The sequence below is a fragment of the Prenolepis imparis genome, unplaced genomic scaffold (assembly GCF_030444845.1).
Source record: "Prenolepis imparis isolate NDT839.2.m4 unplaced genomic scaffold, iyPreImpa1.0 SCAF_2, whole genome shotgun sequence".
In the NCBI taxonomy this organism is placed as follows: domain Eukaryota; kingdom Metazoa; phylum Arthropoda; class Insecta; order Hymenoptera; family Formicidae; genus Prenolepis; species Prenolepis imparis.
The window spans coordinates 11,076,630-11,096,550 of NW_028141160.1; the positions used below are offsets into that span (position 1 = coordinate 11,076,630).

General features: G+C 36.2%; 2 protein-coding genes across 6 annotated transcripts in view; one reads left to right on the plus strand and one right to left on the minus strand.

The window, feature by feature from the left end:
• The window catches only part of LOC145933172 (puratrophin-1), a 322,624-nt gene that overhangs the window by 113,346 nt on the left and 189,357 nt on the right, over window positions 1-19,921 (plus strand). The window lies entirely within an intron of this gene.
• LOC145933177 (protein G12-like) overlaps window positions 1-19,921 on the minus strand; it is an 84,140-nt gene that overhangs the window by 3,278 nt on the left and 60,941 nt on the right. The gene's annotated exons all lie outside the window — the stretch shown is intronic.

A 19,921-nucleotide genomic window follows, 5' to 3' on the forward strand; every position in this document is an offset into this window, starting at 1 on the left:
GTGACGAGGAAATATGGTCATATATTTCTTCATCGCTTTTCGATCGTGGACTCGATGTTTGATCTCACGTCGATTGTCGATTTTTGACGTTTTAGTTCCACTTTCGTTATCGCTGGCGGGCGCGAACATGTGTTTCGCTAAATGGAATAACGTTATTTCTATCGTAATAGCATTTTTTTTGCAGTTAGATCAGATTTGATAAAGAAGTTTGCCAAAGAAACAATTTCATGTAATTAATTATCCGCTGCTTTATAATAGATTAATTCTGTCATTTTCAAATTATTTTTATATATCGAAAAAAACACTTAGTTTTTTTTTTTCAAAGTAAAATTTAACGCATATTTGTGTACAATTTGTTTAATTTTTTAAAATTTTATTTCAAAAAAATTAAATTATATAAAATTCTCTTTTCTGTATTTTGGTAAAGACGAAATGGCAAAAGTGCGTTATTTTATAACTGTTATAATAATTATTTATAATACATATTAATATTGTAAAACTCAGACACGCGTTCAAGATCTATAACTGGGCATCAGTAAAATTGTTCTACTTTGTTCGCAATATGTTTTATTTAAACATGTAGGTATAATATTGATGTTTGCAACGATCGAATTACTATTTATCGAACATTAACTGGCAGATGTTTTATTTATTTAAAATGTAGATTTGTCCGGCCTTTTCGGTCCAAGCTTTTAGTTTTATTTATAAGTTAAAACTGACAATTAGATACTTTCTAATAGGAATATTTTCTCATTCAGTTGCGTTATACGTTGAACGATAAGTTCGACCGTAGTTATACATACTTTTAACCCTATCTCTCTATTCGAGCATTTCGTGCGGTTAAAGTATTCCAGTATACGTTTGTTATGCTAATCTAGGGTAGCATGTTCTTTGCTCCATCCGACACGGCGGGACGAGCACGTCAATCTCTCAAAAGGGATGACGTAATGGCACCAAAATCGTTTTTTTCCGCCTGCCAGCCTCTCCCTCCTCGCTTTGGTTCGTTGCTTCAAGATGCACGCGTTAGCTCGACGTATGAAGTGTCCACTAAAAGTCAATCTCTTCTCGTCGTTCTTTTTTTTTCATCTCGAAGCATCTACTCGCAAAGCGTGTCTCGGTCATGTATTACGAGTCGTAAAATCGACCACGCCAGCGTTCGACGAAGAAATGCCGGGAACCATCTTCGGTAAAAGAAAGACTTTTCGCGTCCCGAAATATAGTGAAATTGCACCGACTGCAATTACCGACGAAGTTCAAACTCATTCCGAGAGCATTCTGCAAACGATCTTTCTGGCTTTAAAAAAAGTGATTTAAACGGCGAGACGAAGGGATTAAATAATTTCTTTCTCGAAAACGCGTAATAAAACGCATGTTTTATTCGTGCCACAACGGTGAATAATGGGAGCTTCGCAGACTTGATTTTTTTTCTTGCTTCATGCGGGAACATTTCGGAACATGCTGTGCAGTTTCATTGATCGGAAGGTCGGAAAGTATGAGTTGTTGCTGCGAAACAAAGCAATAAGATCGTGGGCGGGTCAACAACCGATGTATCGTCGTTGTTACCAACAAAAATGAAGAACATTTTGGGAGTCACGCGGCTAAAATTTAATCAACCGAAAGCTTTCTAGATTGCTATTGGGAAGCGGAAAACTCCCAGGGGATCGAAACTGGCGATCATTTGATATTCTAGCAAGAAATTGCCTCATCTGAGATAGCCCTCAGATGCGGATGGGATATTAGAACTGCGGGTGATCCAAGAAAATTGATTAAAATTTGATTGACTTATTCTCTTGGAAGAATAAAATCGATTCAAAATGAAAATGTACATACGTTCTTTAAAAAGTTATTCAAAGAGAAGTTTAAAAAATTATTCAAATTTTGATTAAAAAAATGATTATTATCTATTATTTTTAATGCCATAGAATTGAACATTTAGATTATTATATAACATTTCGGAGTCTTTTCACAAAAATTATTGAAAGTTGCAAAGTGCAACGCGTGGCTCACTGAAGCGTAACAAACATCTTGTTGGAAAATCGCCTTCGGAAATATTCGTTGTCTTTATCGATTAGTCTTTATCTATTAGTCTGATCATTCACACTTCTGCGCATTTCCCACGAATTAGCTAGTTTAATTTATATATGTATATCTCACGCGGCATCTCACAAACGATTGTATTACAAATCCCACAAAAACTGTAGGATATATTCTTTTTTCCCAATGTTATCAGTTATTTCCGTATCTGATTTTATTATAAATAGTGTTATACGAGAGAGAGAAGCTGCAAAATTGTATGCAATACAAAAGTATACATAGTTTAACTCAGAATTTATCAAATAAAAAAAATGTTGATCTCATTCTTCTATGTATATAAACGCGTAATATATTTATTTTTATTTTATTTATCATGATATCGTGCGGTATTTTTTTTATATATAATCATATTTTCATATTCGTTTCATTAATAAGTTATAATAATTGAAGTTGTTTAATATATTAGAATTTTTGATCATATAATTCTTATAAAAATTTGAGATAAATATTTGCTAAAATCTCAAGTTAAAAATGTAAATTATAATTACATTAATAAGAACAACTCACGAAAACTTTGAATTAAATTAATACGATACTTTCGAGTGACTTTCCGTCGATGACTTATTAAACACGTTATCTGCCATAATTATTTCGACGACATTTGAGAATTATGACTTTGCCTTTGAGTATATACACGACGACACCCGCGATTGGCGATCCCGTTCGCATATAATTGCACGGGAACGCGAGATAGCATCTGAAATAATTTTTGTACCGCTTTTTCGTCATCGACGAACTTCGTATTAATTCGCAATTAATCTTCAAGGCGAAAGTCAAGTTTAGCCCTACATTGAGCCCTACTTCAACTCGAATGTGTTAAAAAGATGCACGCTCGTAGCTGAGGAAAAGTATAAGCATAATGAATACTGAACAGTTATAATTAAAGTGAAACGATAATATTAATGTTGTCATAAACGATGTATAGTGAAATACATTTTAAGCATGCTTTTGTGCATGCAAACTGGACTAATCTCATAATTTAGAGTTATCGGAAGAAATAATACCAGCAAAATATATTTTCAATACATGATTTCGTTCTCTTCTATGTCGATAAACTACAAGAGTAGTTTGACTAGAATAGATATTAATTAGCGTAATTGGATTTTTATCAAAGATCTATATCTTTAAATAGAAACTTTACACTATCTGTTAAATATATAAAATATATTATAATTTTTTTCTTATTTTTTGAATTGTTGATAAGACTAAGAAAAAGAAATTACGTTTAATATTAGAAACAAGAAATATTATAAATTAGAAAGAATAATTTTAGAATAAAATCATTTAATTTAAATTAATTATATTATATACGATATTTTGTCATTACGCAACATTGGTTAAATTTGTAAAATTTATTATTCGCATCATTGGATCGATCGACGATCTAAATGAAATTAATCCCGGTAAGAAAATTGAGCTGCAAGGGATACATCGGGGTGAGAATTATCGTGAAATTAACATTGTTAAAACGTTGTCTCGTGATTTATAGCTACGTGTATATTGTATTCCGAATATATTCCACGCGTATACCCTTTGCAAAAGTCTTTTATATGTCATGTATGCGGGCGGCTGTCCAAAGAAAATCATTCCGCTCGCTTTGGCTTTCTCCTATTTCCACTCTTCTCCCTCTCTATGCTGATCGATCGAATTCACCTCGCAAGCTCTCGTTTCTTCTCTATTATCCCGATCGGCTAGAGTACACAGCGCGGAGAGATCGGGAGTTTCCTTGATTGGTGTAATCGAGCCCGCTTGATCGGAAGTAGCGAATCGTAGACCGTCCAATTATCGATCCAATCATCAATATATTTCCGAGGTTGCGCGCAGGTGGAAAATATGGTTCGCCGACAAGTCTTTTTTTTTTGTCGTGTCCGATTTATCGCAGGAACGAGAGATCACAACGATCGGGAACGTCTGTAACGATGTTGTAACGAGTTGCAGGACGCGGATCTTGTTGGTTACGCACGTCGGAAAACAGAAAGGGGGGATTGCGGTAAAACAATAAGTATCTCTTAGTCGGGAATAATGCCAACATAGTCAAGTATGGAATAATCGAAAGATACGTACAGGGGGTGTAGTATTGCGCATCAATTTCTTTTCTTTCTGAATAAATAAAAAGAGAATTATTTTTTTTATATTTTAAAAATATTGACAATTATGAACATATTTTGTATAGCGTTGCTAATTTATTTTATACTAAAGTTACACTTTTCAATTAAATTGTATCAATTCATTAAATTTCGTTATTTAAATTTTTTTGTTAATGAGAGTATTTTACTGATATTCTTATTTTCTTCATTTGTGCGCTTATTTTTTGACTTTTTTTTGTAACAAACTTGAATTTCATATTTGTTATGTTTATTATAATTCGTATTTCCTTTCTGGTTCGATGCAGTAATCTTCCACGAACACGTTTCATGTTCATTTCTCGTAATAGTGACTGGTTTCCGGTTCGGGTAATCTCTCATTGTGGCCGTAACGCGCTCGTTACGATAATCGTTCGTTGATACAACTGTGTGTTTTGAGTTGGAGAAAGAAAGAGGGGAAAAACAGGGAAAGAGGCTCAAACTACGATTATCGCGACATTTTTATGAAACGATCACTGATATAAAAATGTACGTTTGTTTGACATATTCCTTCATTATATCTTACATAAAAAGAACTACATGACACAATTCGCGTTATACATACAGTGTCTTTTGATTTTGCAACATATTATTCAATATTAAATTCACTACTTTTTTCTTTTCACAATGATATAATTATCTTCTTTTAGTTAGGTTCTTTAACTTGTTATTGAAACTATATAAATATATTCTCGAGTATATATGTATAAAAAATATGGCCTGCAGGCGCAAATAAAAACTACGTCAGGGAAAAACAATAGTCATAGTCGGCAGATTTCTCGATTTAGCGATTTCTCGACGAATAATATAGACATCTCTTGTTTTTTCGCTTTGAATTGATACCATCGATACCATCGATATCATCGCTTTCCGCCACATCATCAACGATTCTACGAAACAGATCGTAAAAACCCATGAGCGTGCATGAAGGGCAATAAAAACGCGACGCGCCATCCTGACAGCAAAAATCTGGAAAAGGAAACGGGAGGGAGTATCGGGGAGCTAGCTTTTCTATCGGTTGGTATCGCAATCAATTCATCAATAAATAACAATGCGTTTAGCGTTACTACTGGCAAATTAACTGCATTATATCGAATAAACGAGCAACATGAATCGTATCAACGCGCCTGCATAACCGCCTCGATTAATAACGCTATCTCGGACTTAACAAGTAGCATGCGAAAGCTGCATGTTAACACTTACTCGTTCGATTATACGCGTTCAATTCGACACGTGGACATACAATACATAAGTAAGAATAGACAGAGTCTAATATATCGTTATAGAAAAAAACAATACACGTATAGGAATAATTGGAAGAACTTATTCGTTTTAGTTGGTACTTGACATACATAAAAATTGCACGATTTATCACAGCATAAATATATTTTTAATATCACGAAAATTGGGAACAGAAAGAATTTGTCGTTCTTTTCAATTTTCTGTATGAATAAAATTACAATTTTCTGTAAGATTCTTCAAAATTCGTAAGCTCTAAGCAAGAAAATTAATTTAACAAATTTGTTATGATTTGTAATCATTGACATTATTAATCTCTATTATCCAAATTTTAATCGTCTTAACGATGGTAAAATTTGCTATCGTAAAATTCATATGTCAATTCAGGCATGTTAGTGTCATCTTTTCGCAAAAGTTTCTCCATTGATTGGATGGACGGTATCTCGTGAGAGTATTTTTACGGTTGCAGATCATCGCTTCGCGCGATTCACGTGGTTTTTCTTTTTCCTGGCCGCCTCGAGCAGCTCGAACCTCGAACCTCGAACCGCGTCAAAGATCCGCCGCAATTTGTAAACGGCTATCATAGCAGCCTCATCGCGCATTTGCAAGGCGATGTACTTATTGTCTGACCTTACGCGGAGTATCTCCTTCGCGCGCCGCCACAAAGCCTCCCTTTGTTTAGCCGCGTTATTGATTGCACACCGTCATAACAGCATTTTTAGCCTGCGGCTCCCGGCGCCACGTTGTGTCCTTTTCTTTTTCACCGCATAAAGCGGATTATTCTTTTTCGATGTTATTATATAAGGTTTTTTCGAGATTGTTTTTCCGAGTATCGTCCTGTAAATAATATGCGAGAGTTGCGGGTCAATGGGATTTCTTTTCTTCTCATTTATCATGCATCCGAATTATCCGAAATATACTGAATAAAAATCCTCGTTTTCTATATTCCGAGAAAATTTTAATACATTTAAAAATATTATTTTAAGAAATTATTGATGATAAAATGCGCGACAGTTTTTGAAAAGAAAATATAGACTTGATATATTTCAGAAAATTATTCTTATTTTACTAATCAGATTTAATTGTTATTTTCAGTGATATACTTAAACGAAATAATAAAAGTAATTTCTTTTCTCTTTCGCTCATTCAGATAATTAACTAATAATAAATATATGACTGCCATAATTATGCTAGTGATCACTTTAGTGATGAATGGAGACTTCTCTTATATATATTTCATCATTGTGTAATGAAAAGATTAATGATACTTGGGGTGTATAATTAATGAAAGTCGCATAACTCTGCACGTCTGCCTTATCACAATGCGCTCTGATACATTGTGGAAATAATATAACTTTTTCGTGTTTAGTGATTAATAAGTAATAACAGGTTGTAAGCACTAAGAGAAATATAAATATGTAATTTACGAAATTCTATCTATTGATTAATTTTTAATCACGAAGCTGAATAGATGCTTTTTGCAAAATTAAGTTATATAAAATTTGATATTTTTTACATTTAAATTTTCACTGTTTTAATTAGCTTTAAAAAATAAGAGATTGATTGCATATAATTTTTAATTAAATAGACTGTCGAAATCTATGCGCATGTTAGAGAAATCGGAAAATAAATTCTTTTCTCTCTTGCATTCACCAAATGCAATTTTGACGCATATAAGTACTCTCTTTCTCATACGAGCAACGATGCATTATGGGTCAGAGCGGTCGTATATTTTTTTCACGCAGCAGTTTGCCGACCCGGAGTCGCCCGGCTGTTTCAGATTTCGCAAGCGAATCAAGCGTTGGCCTGACCACCGCTCTCAGGTATGCGATAACACGTTGCTCGGCATTTGCGTGTCACGTCGTAATGCCGTAAGTGCAGGCAAAGGGGAAAGGCCCTGCAGCTAATCGAAGATTAGCTCGCGATCGACACGAGATCAAGAAGGTGATCGATGGAAATCGTGAACGCGCGATCGGTACTGCAAAGTCGATTGGTTTCGTTGCTAAAGTAGTACATACCTATTGCCCGTATTAAACTATCACGAATGTTATAGAGAACATATGATAATTACTGACACAATTAAGAAATAGCCTATTTCTTTTGTCAAGAGTTGAACATGTTTTTGAACTTTGGATAGATTTTAAAGTAGGACTATATATAAAAAAAATAGACATTTATTTATTTCTACAGCTGAACATATTTCATAGCAAGATATCAATGCTTTCTCTGATAATATTACCTATTATTCGAGACTTATTCTCGATATATTCTTTTTTTCGCCAATAATGTATGGTTGAGTAACTCTGAGCTTTGCGTAAGCATCATTTACGTAATTGGCCGTGGAAAGATCCAAATTTGACCATTTTTAGATTTATATGATACTGCTTTTGGTGACAGAAAAAATTCACAAGTCGAGATTCATTGTTGTTGCAAATGGAGATAGTTGTCGGTGTGACAGAAACCGGTTTCGCGTATGTTTTATCCTCATGCAAATTAATAAAATAATTGATTTGTGACTGAGTGACATTCTCTGCACTTTATCGATCGGCTACTATATCCGGCTTCCAAAAAAGTCTCGTATAGTCAGATACGTAAGACCTGTCAGATAAACAGTCATTCGCTGTTTTATTGCGCGCTATCGCACGCCGCAATAATCAGTACAGTTTCATAACGAGCTTGTTGAGTATTATGCACTCATTATGTAGAAAACTGTGTGCACGTGCCGGCAACTGTCATTTCGCGGGTCCATTAAAATGTTCGATTGCGCGATGGCGACGTTAATCGGTTCATTGCGTTTCGCGAACGAAATATCGATCGATGGGATTATAATGTAAATCACTTGAAAAGTGAACTTGATAGTAAATAGCAAGTAGTTCGATAAAACTATAAATAATTTTGTATTTCTAGCATTAGCTCTGATTAGACAAGTCTGCTTTCTCTTTATTTATGATATGCAAATATACAGTCTCTTTCTCTCTTTCTCTCTTTCTCTCTCTGAGACGTTTACTATTCTATCGATTAAATTTTTTAGATATACTTATAGAGTCACGTATGTACGTATAAATATCTCAAGGCAAATTTAGATTTTTTTTCTTCTAATAAGAGTAAAAGCTCAGTACACACTGAAAGAGTTAAATCTCCGCAAAGCCTGAAACTTCGAGCACGTGCTTGACGATAGTAATTAACATTTGCTTGCACGGCGCTCAAGCGACTTGGGAGTTTACACACGGAGTCTACACGACGACGTAAAATGCATCGACAGACAGCAGCCACCTGTGTCCACACGATTGGTAACAAGGTTCAACGGGAAATGCTGTGCGCGGAGGGAACGGGAAATAAAAAACGCGTTGATCTTAAACGGCGTAACACACATGCTCGCTTTTTACGGTTGGTAAACCGCAATGAACCGCGTCTCCTCGATACAACGCGATGCAAAACAGTATGTAAACGATTACGAGCTGTGCAGGAATTAATTTATAATTATGCGAAACTGAGAATAATGCGTAAGCATTTTTTAATCAAACTTTTTTTAATTAATCAAAATTGAAATGAGATTTTCTTTTTACTTAGTGTTTCGCGTTTGTTTTTTGGGGGAATTTCTTCGTTGAAAGTAAAATTTATATGGAGAGAATATCTAAAACTTTATAACAAAATGAATACGTAATTGTTGGTTTCTGCAGAAAAATATGGTGAAGAGATAGCTAGGCTTTGAAATTTCGGGAACGGAGCTAGAAGAGCGTCTATATCACAAGGGAGGGAAATTCATTCGTCACGGGATGCTTACATTACTTAATTCTAATTCCCGTTGATCTGCTGTGTACGATCGTAATTGCTATTCATCCGTTGTGCATACGCCGTGCATAATAGCTGCGGGCTCATGAATGAAGCAAACAGTTCGTGGAGGGTGGGCGTACGGACGATTCCCGAAGAAGAAAGGAGAAACGTGTACGGTTTAGCCTTTTCGAGGGCCGAGCGATCGGTAATTCATATGTACATGAGAGGATGCCTGCTAAACAATGGGCGGATAATCGAGGCGCGCACATGTTCGATCGACTGCAACCGTGCGGAATCAATATTACTCGATTCCGGCGAAACGATGCGTGTAACGCGTGCGTGTGCACATCGCGAGGGGAGAAAATTACTTAACGGCTTTAATTAGGGGAAGAGAAAAAAAAGAGTAGAAAAATAGCAATTCCGAGAATGCCTCGCGATCCGCTCGACGATAACGACTGCCGGCTGCATAACGACCACTTTTGCGCAACAATGGATGAGTGTGTGCACCGCCAGCTCTTTGTCGCCCGATCGACTGCCATGCGAGCGAGTTACAGTGCAAAGACCGTAGCTCGCTCACTGACAAGACAAAGATTGTTTATCGAGCGCGCGGCAGTTAATGGGCTTGTCTGAATGGAGCGATTGGCACGTAGCTGCCACCAAGGAAAAGATAGTTCGAGAGTTGGAGATATATTATGCGTAGGAACATAGGAATATAACGTGATAATATCTTTGAATGATACTGGTCGAAAATTCCACACACATCGGTATATTATGGATAAATAATTGTAATAGAGCTCTCTTTCTTCTGCCTCTTTTTTTTTTTACGAAAAATCCGACGTTTTAGAAAGGAACAAAATTATATAAATCGTTGCACTGATTTAAACCAGTGTCTAACGCGCGGTTGCGATAGATATACCTATATTGAATTCCTCACCTTAAATTTCAATCGCTCGAGTCTATGTTCATTCGTTGTATCTATTCTTATGTCTATTCTCATGTCTAGCTGCCGGCTTTGATAGGTAATATTTTTTTTACGCGCCCCCGTATTATACACCACACGTGTGTACATGGAGTGTAAGCGGCTGAATAATCGGAGTAAGAGATATAAAAGCAATGCAGCGTGGTATGGAATTGGTGGGCGGAGCGAAGAGACAATGCTTGTTATGCATTGTTCGGGTCGAGTGCACCGTGTGTATAACAGATCGGTGCATCAACAGAGAGAAAGAGAAAGAGAGAAAGAACCGTCGTACTCGTGGCACGATGGCTTATTAGTTTCGTACCGACAATGAATGACACAATTTATCTCAATGGAATCGAAATCGGCTGTACGAGAGCGTTATTTCTTTATGACATTTCTCATTACATCAAAATACTCGGTAGAATGTTCGCGTGACACACGGAGAGACGTTGAGAGCAATCGAAATCAGTAGATAAATTGATTCTTAGCTCTGCTAGAATTTCTTGTCTGCTTGGTACTATACACGTCGTATACTGTCGGAAATAGTTCATAATAATAAAACCTTTTTTACTCGGGTACATTATCGTTTTCTCGATACTTTTAGTACCGAACATGAAGAGTCTTCAATAATCCCGTCACTTCGCAGCATCTCGTTTATGTCGCGATAGGTGAGAAAATGAGCGTTCTTCGGATAGTTAGCAACACGACCAAGTGCAAAAGATGTCGGCGCGCGAATTTATAGACTAACGGTATAACCGGGCGGCAATTTGCGATCTTGTAACGTAAGATCGCAATTACTACGCGGTTCGAGAGAGAAAGAGAGAGAGAGAAAGGCGATATCGTAAGATGTTCTCTACCAAGATGGAAAGGGATCAGGAACTCGATCGCCGCAGCGAGAGAGGCTGCGGCGGTTTTTTAACGGGTAATGAGTCACGCTAATTTGAAATGGACTCGGCAAGAATAGTTTGGTTGCCATTCTCACGAAGAACCACGACCCAGCGACGCGTGTAACTGCACGAGACGGGATATGATACACTCCACCGCCTCGTAAATGCTCGCGCAAGGAGTTCGCAGGATTCGCTTTGTAAGTTGCAGAGAGACCAGATATATACCGAGACATTGTGGCAAAGTTGCGCCATTTCCTGTTCTACTATTATGTATTGTCTTATTGCGCGTGTATAGTACGTACGTACCTATACTGACATTCCATGCGTCTCGAATCGCGAACTCGCGTAGATAGTCTCGTATTGCAAACTGGGCTGTTGCATGCAATGTATTCGATCGCTTCTCTAGAACAATGCGCTAGCAGAGAGAGACACGTGCGTAATTGTGTGTGTCTACGTATGTATGCATATATGATCGCTTACCTTATATCACTGTGCTTATTACATATAGTATACTCGCGTACCGTTTTACACGCTTTCGGAACATCGCCAACATTTTTAGACAGCTTCTTCGTTGCTGTTTTAAATTATTTTTTTTAAGCGTGAATTTCGTAATTTGACGACATTTTTAATCTTTAGGAATATTATTTTCTTAAAAAATAAAACATATTTTTGTATAAAAAAACATAACGTAAGAAGAAATTTTTATACAATAAAAATTATAGTTTTAACTTTGGAAAATTAATTAGGAAATATTAAAAATTATCGTCTTATTAGATTTTTTTATTTATATGTATATATTATTGTAAAATTATTATTGCCATAGCTAAAAGCATATCATATTTATGAAATGTCGATATCTATATTGAATCACTTTTCAAAAGATCAATGCATTTGATTAAAACTTGCTTTTCCTAATATTGTTTCATTAAAATATAACAATTATCAAAAATTAAAAAAATTGCAAAAATTAATTCCTCAGATACGGATGTTCCGCGCAGATGATTCATATTCTCTTGCGGGAAAAAGTACACTCCTTTTTCGCACTTATCACAAACGGTGCTTTGCTATGTGACACTATGTGTTACAACTTATCACGCAAGCAGCAGGTAGAAAATTCATTTACACGGTCGGTCGCAATTATTATGTAATCGATGTCACTGAAGCGGCCGACAGTGCAAAGGCGGACGTCGGACTCGAATCGATTTCCAATAAATCAGGGAGAGGCCCGACGCCTCTTTTAGTATGCGCATATTAAGCATCCGACGTAGCAGCACGCGCGTCTATCTTCTACTTAAGTCATAAGACGCGCACGCGTCTTATCGAAAATTTATTCCACCGCTCGTCATTTCCCTCTCTTTCTCTTTCTCTCGTTGTTTCCTAATTAGATCTTATGTCGTACCGATTTCGTGCAAGTCGAAATGTGTCTCACGAGAGTTCTTTCTCTTGTACTTTCTTTCTCTCTCTTTCACGGACACACATCTCACGCCGAGCACGCGAGTAAATACGTCGTGCGTGTCAGCGACCGACCGGAGGACCAGATAGAGAAACGTGTATACGCACTTGCCACCGACGTGTTAACGCGATTTGAGACCTCACGCACAATTTGTCGTGGAGTTGTCAACGAATATACGCGCGATTTTTAATGTCTTTTCTTCCCTTTAATCTTTTCTTTGCACATTTTTCGTCTTTTTGACAATTTCACGTATCAGTGCTACGCGACACTCTAATTGACAAGTAAGTGTGAACCAACTTGATTCACAGTCAGTTAATTTTTTTTTAAAGTTTTTGCTTCTGCGGAATCATATTGAAATGGTGATATGAAGAAGCAACGTGAGATATTTTATAGATAGAATTAATAAATTTAATTACGTAGAAGGGCAATTGAATCGAACGGTGGAAGATAGCGAAATGACGTTGAAGAAAGGAGAACGTGCGTCGAATAACTAATGTACTTTGCACTTCATGCGGTACGAGCAACGGATAAGTCGCTTATCTCTTTGTCATTTTTATTGTAGGCAATAGCCTTTAAGGTGTCGATGTCACTGACCAGAGCAATGCGGTTATTATAGACCCTGCATTTCCGTGTACATGCGTGCGTGGGACCGTTTATTTGCGGTGCATACGCGCTCTCAAATCATCGCGTGCCCCCATCCGAATGCGCATACGAGAGTATAATGTCATTTGCATGAGCAGGTTGCGCAGTGTCAATTGTCCATTAATACGTTGTCTTTAGCAGACAATGTAATTAATTGTGCATTCTCGAACTGCTCTACTATGATAAATTTTTACGAAACGCTATAATGATATCACGAGTCGTACATTGAACTGTAATATTATATTCATAAAATATTCCATGACACACACAGACATATAAGCTAATATAAAATTGATTTTTAAAAGATATTGATAATTATATATTGCAATATATATATGTGAGACATATCTAATTTTAATAAAAATTTTTTCTAGCAATATATAAATAAATACAAATAAATTTGTATTTATTTGTATATCGCTATAAAAAATTTGCGTAATGCAAATAAATAATAAACTTTATCATATTATAGCATAAGATTGCACAATGACACACTAATACTCTTTAATATGTGTAGGCGTAACTTATTCTTCGTCTTCTCTCGATTAATACACGTAGGTCATGTTTGAGGAGAATCGTGTAATCGCTAGCATTTTATCTATTATCTGTTGACTTTTTCTTGAGTTGCAAGAACGTGCATGCGAACAGTTTGGTATGCGACAAGCAGACAGCGCCTTTCAGAGCGTTGGCGCCGATACCAAACCGGTAGAAACAGGTAGTCCATCTACGTCTTCGTGGTGCTGCATGACGACGTGTTCTGCGCTACGCAATACGATTTTATGAGATCGATCGATTCGTCGAATCGGTACCCGACATGCGATACAGAATGTTCCAGATATCTACTGCAGGATACTTCATACATACTTTGATAAATTTAGAATTAATTTCTCCCTAGCTTTATATTCTACAAGGATGTAATTATGGTACGCCATGATTATAAAACAAAAATATTTTTTTCGAATTATATATGAAAAATTACCTTTTTAAGAAAGGTATAAAAGGTGCCATAAACAATATTGTTAAATTTTTCGATTTACTTGTCATTATAAATATATTATTATATGAATAATGTAACATTCTAATTGAAAATAAAACAAAATTTGAATGTGTGATATGTAAGAAACACATTAGTGATTATTTAAGATTTCGAAATCTTAAATATAACATTAACGTGTTTCTTACATATAACACATTCAAATTTTGTTTTATTTTTAATTAGTGTTCCATAATTTATATAATTACAGCTATCGATTCTTAGATCTTTATGATAATCTTTCATATGACAATCCTGTCGATAATGGTAACAATAAGTTTTCCATTGCGTTGTGGTGTTATGGTTCTCTCGTTGGTATGCGAGCTCGTTAAATATAGTGAACCGTAGCCGAAGGGTGTTGTCGATACGAGGTCAATAGCATTGCGCCGATAACAAAGTGCGAGGACTCTGGGACTCGTTTCTTTCCTCTCTCTCATGATTGTCTCCATCTCCGAGATGCACTTCACCTATTTCAGAACACATCTGTTAAGCGGCAAAAGCGCTTTATCTTCGTGCAAGTCTTCTCAATGGCTTCGATGTCGATGAACTAGTGGCCGATACGCGTCTCTTTGTAATCATCACTTGAAAGCTTGAAAGTAAAAGTCGCCATTGGTTTTATCGTTTTGATTATGTTTCTCAAAGGAATCAAAAGAATCTTTCAATACACGCAATACACTAGTACGTCATTTAAATTTTTAATAGAATTGCAATTTTTTTAAATGTTTAAAAAAATTTTCTAAAAAGACAAAGATTTTCTAAAATTTTGGATTTAACATTAACTACAAATATATTTTAGATCCTACTCTTTTGCGATATGTTATTTTTTACATATTCTTCGTCGAGATTTTAATTCTTTAGAAATGACATACATTTTGACAGTCATAAATCGTACAAATGTTTTCCCGACAATTCACGAAATTGCAAGATTCCTTTGTCCATTGTCCATAAGATTCCGAGAGGATTAAGAGGGGCAACAAGAGCACTTAGCAGCATGCTGCAGCATCTTGCGCTCAGGAGTACCAAAGAATTATGTCCTTATTGTATGTTAATAGGATCCCCCATCGCACACGAGTCCTTCGTAAAAATAGCACGCGGACCTTCGTCGCCAATTCTTTCGCTTTTGATCGGTGTTTTCTAGTTTGTGGAACTCTCGTATCTTAGACGGTCAGCCACGATATAAATAAAGCTGTAGTTCATCGTTGCTCTCATTATGCATCATTGTGAAAACCCACGATCTAAATTTGGATCAAGGACCATCTGTCCGCTCTGACTTCCTGGAACTAAATGCATTATTAATTCGAAGTCTCTTTGTTAGTGTTCGATTCGTTTGAGATTCCAGTGCATTGATGTAAAAATTAATTTTTATATTTATTTTATAGATTATATATATTTTCAGATAGATATATTTTTATCGACGTCTCTTGAATTAAAATAAAAAAAAATTACGTTCGTAGAAATGTTCTAAGGCAATTTTCTATTCTTTCTTTCTCTTATGCTTCGGTTTATTTTCTTATTCCTCTTCGCGTGCGTGTTCTTGACAGTGACATTGTACTGTTCTCTTTGACGTTACGTGCAGCCATATGATTCTAAGATTTATGCGCCTAATGCGCGAGAATTGCATTCAATGCCAACGCGAGATGAGAGTCGTACGGCCGCATTTAGTTGAAGGCGTGACGGGAATACGGTATTTCGCGCATGACGCTCGCTCGCACGTGTATAGTGCTCTTATAACTTTCGCGCGAGATAGCGAACGATCTTTGGTGCAGCAACGGGAGAATGTTGTTTCCTATTTTGAGCGGACACGTAACTTCGTCCGATGCCTCGCGTACGCATCAACGCCGCCTTTAACGAGGTGTAATGTGCTGTAACGTATGACGGTTTGCATAAACTCCGTCGACGTGACACGAAAACACTCGCGCTCGGGCTTTTTCATGATACACGGTCGCAAGCCGTAAGTCATACGTTTATATATCTTTCGAGGACCGCTCTTTTCGGTGCCATACCGCTGCATGCGACACATGTTTGCACTTGTATTCTTTTTTTCTTTCTTATTTACTCCTCAACGATTTCTTAAACGAGAATCACCGTCAAGACGAATTGCGACGAATTTTCGAGCATCAAAACATGTTTTTTGTGGCGAATTTTATTTGGCTGCAAAAAGATTTTGTTTGATTTGTCAGTCTTTATATTTGTGAAAAGTTCATTAAAAGTGCTAACTAGATTTACTCTTTATCTTTTCCTTCGCGAAGAATTACTATTTCCACTATATTTCTCTTTGAGATATTTATGCGAATATTTCTGTAAATTTTTACACGGTTTGTGTTGTTTCAAAAGACAATTTTGAAAATGGACTTGTCGAAAAATACGATCTCGATTTTGGTTTATACGTTCGAATTTTACGCGCTACTCGTAAATGTATCATCGTGCCTCTCGGTCTTGTCTTTGCGGCATTGCTTCGTATATACGTATTACTGCCCATAATCTAGTGACTTGAATAGGATTTGTTTATTATGCAGCAAAGTGCGAGACGATATCTCTAAAGTCTATTAACGATTGACATTATTGATGTGTATTTTGACCTTTTGATGCATTTGGAGTGTTAAAATAATTCTGTTTATAAAATAAAGAGTATGGTAGGTTAATTAAGAGTTTAATATGATAAGCGGTGTACAAAATATTTTTTTTTCTTATTAAAATATTACGTTTATCCATCGCGGATGTTGCTGAGGCAAAGACGCACACATAATTAAATCAATTATTATTTTTTGAAGATGGTTTGAAATTAAGACCGAAATGTACTTTTAATTAGCTCCGTTATCCTTGTGATATTCAAACACCAGAGCTTTCTACATCAATTCAATCGTAAAATTAATATATCTCTATTCAAAATATCTTCGGAAGATCTACGCTTGATCAACGGAAAATAATCATGAAGAGATATTTTAAACTGTAAATCATATCCCTCAAGTCCGCTCACGTTCGTGCTGTGTGTTTCACATCGATCATCCCGATCATAAGCGACGAGCAGCAGCAAAAGCAACTGCAACAACGGTATATATCGATGGGCATATGTAACATCTACCGGAACGAAGAGACATAGTACTGCTCGCGGCTGCGACTCCTGCTGCTGTTCGTCGTAGAATATGCAAAACGCCGTTCGTTACGCGAACGCATATAAAAATTCGTCTAATGCCGCGCGCGCTCGGCCGTGCACTCGGCGTGCTTGCTGCCCGTTATCGGTAATTACGCGTTGCAAAACAGAGACACGACATCGCCGACCCTGCGACCCCTTCGAAGGCTGGATCGGAAGGGTCCCCCGCCGCCAGTTATGTGGGCACAGACGAACGGTTCGTGCATATATCTTTGCGTCTAACTGAAGGAGCTGTCCCTTCGTAATTCTTCCTCGTTTACCGTCTTATATTCTAATTTATATTATATATTTATAATATAAATATATTTATAATATATTTATATTATAAATATTTAAATATTCTAATGTCAGATTTTTGTATGAATTCTGAATCGATTCTTTCGGAAGGAGGATTCAGAAAGAGAGAAGATAATGTTGCAATTTTTCTCTGACGGCCAACCCCCTTTTTTTGTCGCTTCTTTTTTTCTCCACGTTTGTATTTACTTTGTTTTTATCTTGTTTATCTTTTGAAATCTAACATTATAAAAAAATTACACTGTAGTCTCATGTGATTATTATATCTATAAAGCTCTTATTGTTAGAGTGAATTTATAGATTCTTATAAAAAAGAATTTAATAATGCGGTGTAAAAAAATATATGTGAAATAAAAAAATTTTTTATAATGTCAAATAAAATATTATCACTTTCTTGCCGTTAGAAAGTTCCTGTCTTTGGGGCTAAGTTATCCCTATATTCTCATACAGTTCAATATCTTAGCGAGAAAATGAAACGTCACGATTTCCTAAATACATTTCAACCATTAATCAACTGAGATCGAAACGGTTAATCATGTATCATTAAATGAGATAAGAATTGTCTCTTTAAACTATTCATTCTAGTTGCGATTGTATGGATATTATTTGCTTTTGCATTTTGACTTAGAAAATATATCGGCCGTTTTATACGAGAACTTTTAACCCAATGCTATTTAAACGTCTAGTTATGCGATTTCATAAAGCCATAACTACTACCAATTATCCATAACTATTAAGCGTAAAGATCGCGGCAATATGCTTCTATTTTTTATCATCTTAAGTCTAATAGATAGTATACTTTTGTTTTCGATACTATTCGATTTGTTACAGTCATCTTTTCTATTTCGATAATATTCTATGATAAAAAGAAAAAAAGCTTTAATAGTAAATTAATAAAAAACAATGCAAAATATATTTTATGTGTATATAAAAATATACAGGATGTTCCAGAATTATTTATGAAAAAAATGCTAACATCTTTCCAATATTTTGAGGTCATTGTTATTTACGATGCATCAATATCTATTTTATTTATTGTTGAAGACAAAGTATCGATGCCGAAAGTACTGATATATTTCCATATTATAAAAATAACGTAAAGCATGCTTCGAAGCAAAGAGCAATCTCGCTTATACGATCACGTAGGAAGGCAAAGGCGAAAATGTGCACAGGTGGGATTTCCATCCCACGATAACTCGAGGAAATCCAGCTGAGAGATCGATTTCTCGGAGAAACCGCGCGGAGATTAGACTGTTATCGGGCGACATTACGTCTCGTAATTTTCAAAATCGATATCCACTATGCGCGCATGTGACTACGTGATCAATCATGATCCCGGGATTTATTATCGACAAACGCGAGGTGACAAGACGTGCGGTTGACTGGCGTGTTTCATATCCGTCGTTTCATACCCGCTCGATCGTGACGGGACTTGATGCAGCCGCGCGCAAAAGCGAAAAGCGTGAACATGTATTTAAGATCGAACGGACTTAGTCAGGATCACGTACCGAGAATGAGTTCGAGAGTGCTTCACGATTCACGAGAGCACGGAACACACCCACGCTCGTGTCGATCGTGTGACATATATCCCGATATACATATACAATGTATATACATGTGTGTGTATATATATATATACACACACATGTATATACATCATATATATATATATATGAAACGGCAAAAAGGACAATAGTTTTTTATTATATAACATAAATAGTTATTATTTTGTTATCTTTATATATGCATATACATATATGTATTTGTGTATGTTGTACGTAACATCTCCATAACAATTTTATGTCTATACAAAATATCTATATTCTTCGATGTTTCCGTTACAATAATGTAAATTGTAAAAGCTATGCTAATATAATATTAAAATAAAAGAAACAAAAGGATCCTGGCTGCTATCTTCGTCGGTTGTGTTTAACGCGTGGGAAGAAAAGCGCGTGAGACTGAAGGTGTTTAACCGGGATCCCATCGTCGTGGCAATTGTTCAATTTAACAGCCGTAATGGCCGTTCACACGGATTACCGAACGTTGTCTTAAGGGCTGTTAAAGCCGTTACTTAAGTACCGGCAGAACGGATCAAGGTCCGAGCAGTTCTGTCGGCTCGTTATTGCCTCTTAAAAAAGATAGCAGTGGTACCGTTCCGGACCGCAATTTTCATACTTTCAACTCAGTTGTATATATAAAATATGTAAGCTCGAAAAACTTTGACCGCAACGTTCAAAGCGTGAGTGCATTCGCGCTGAGATACGCCCCTAACT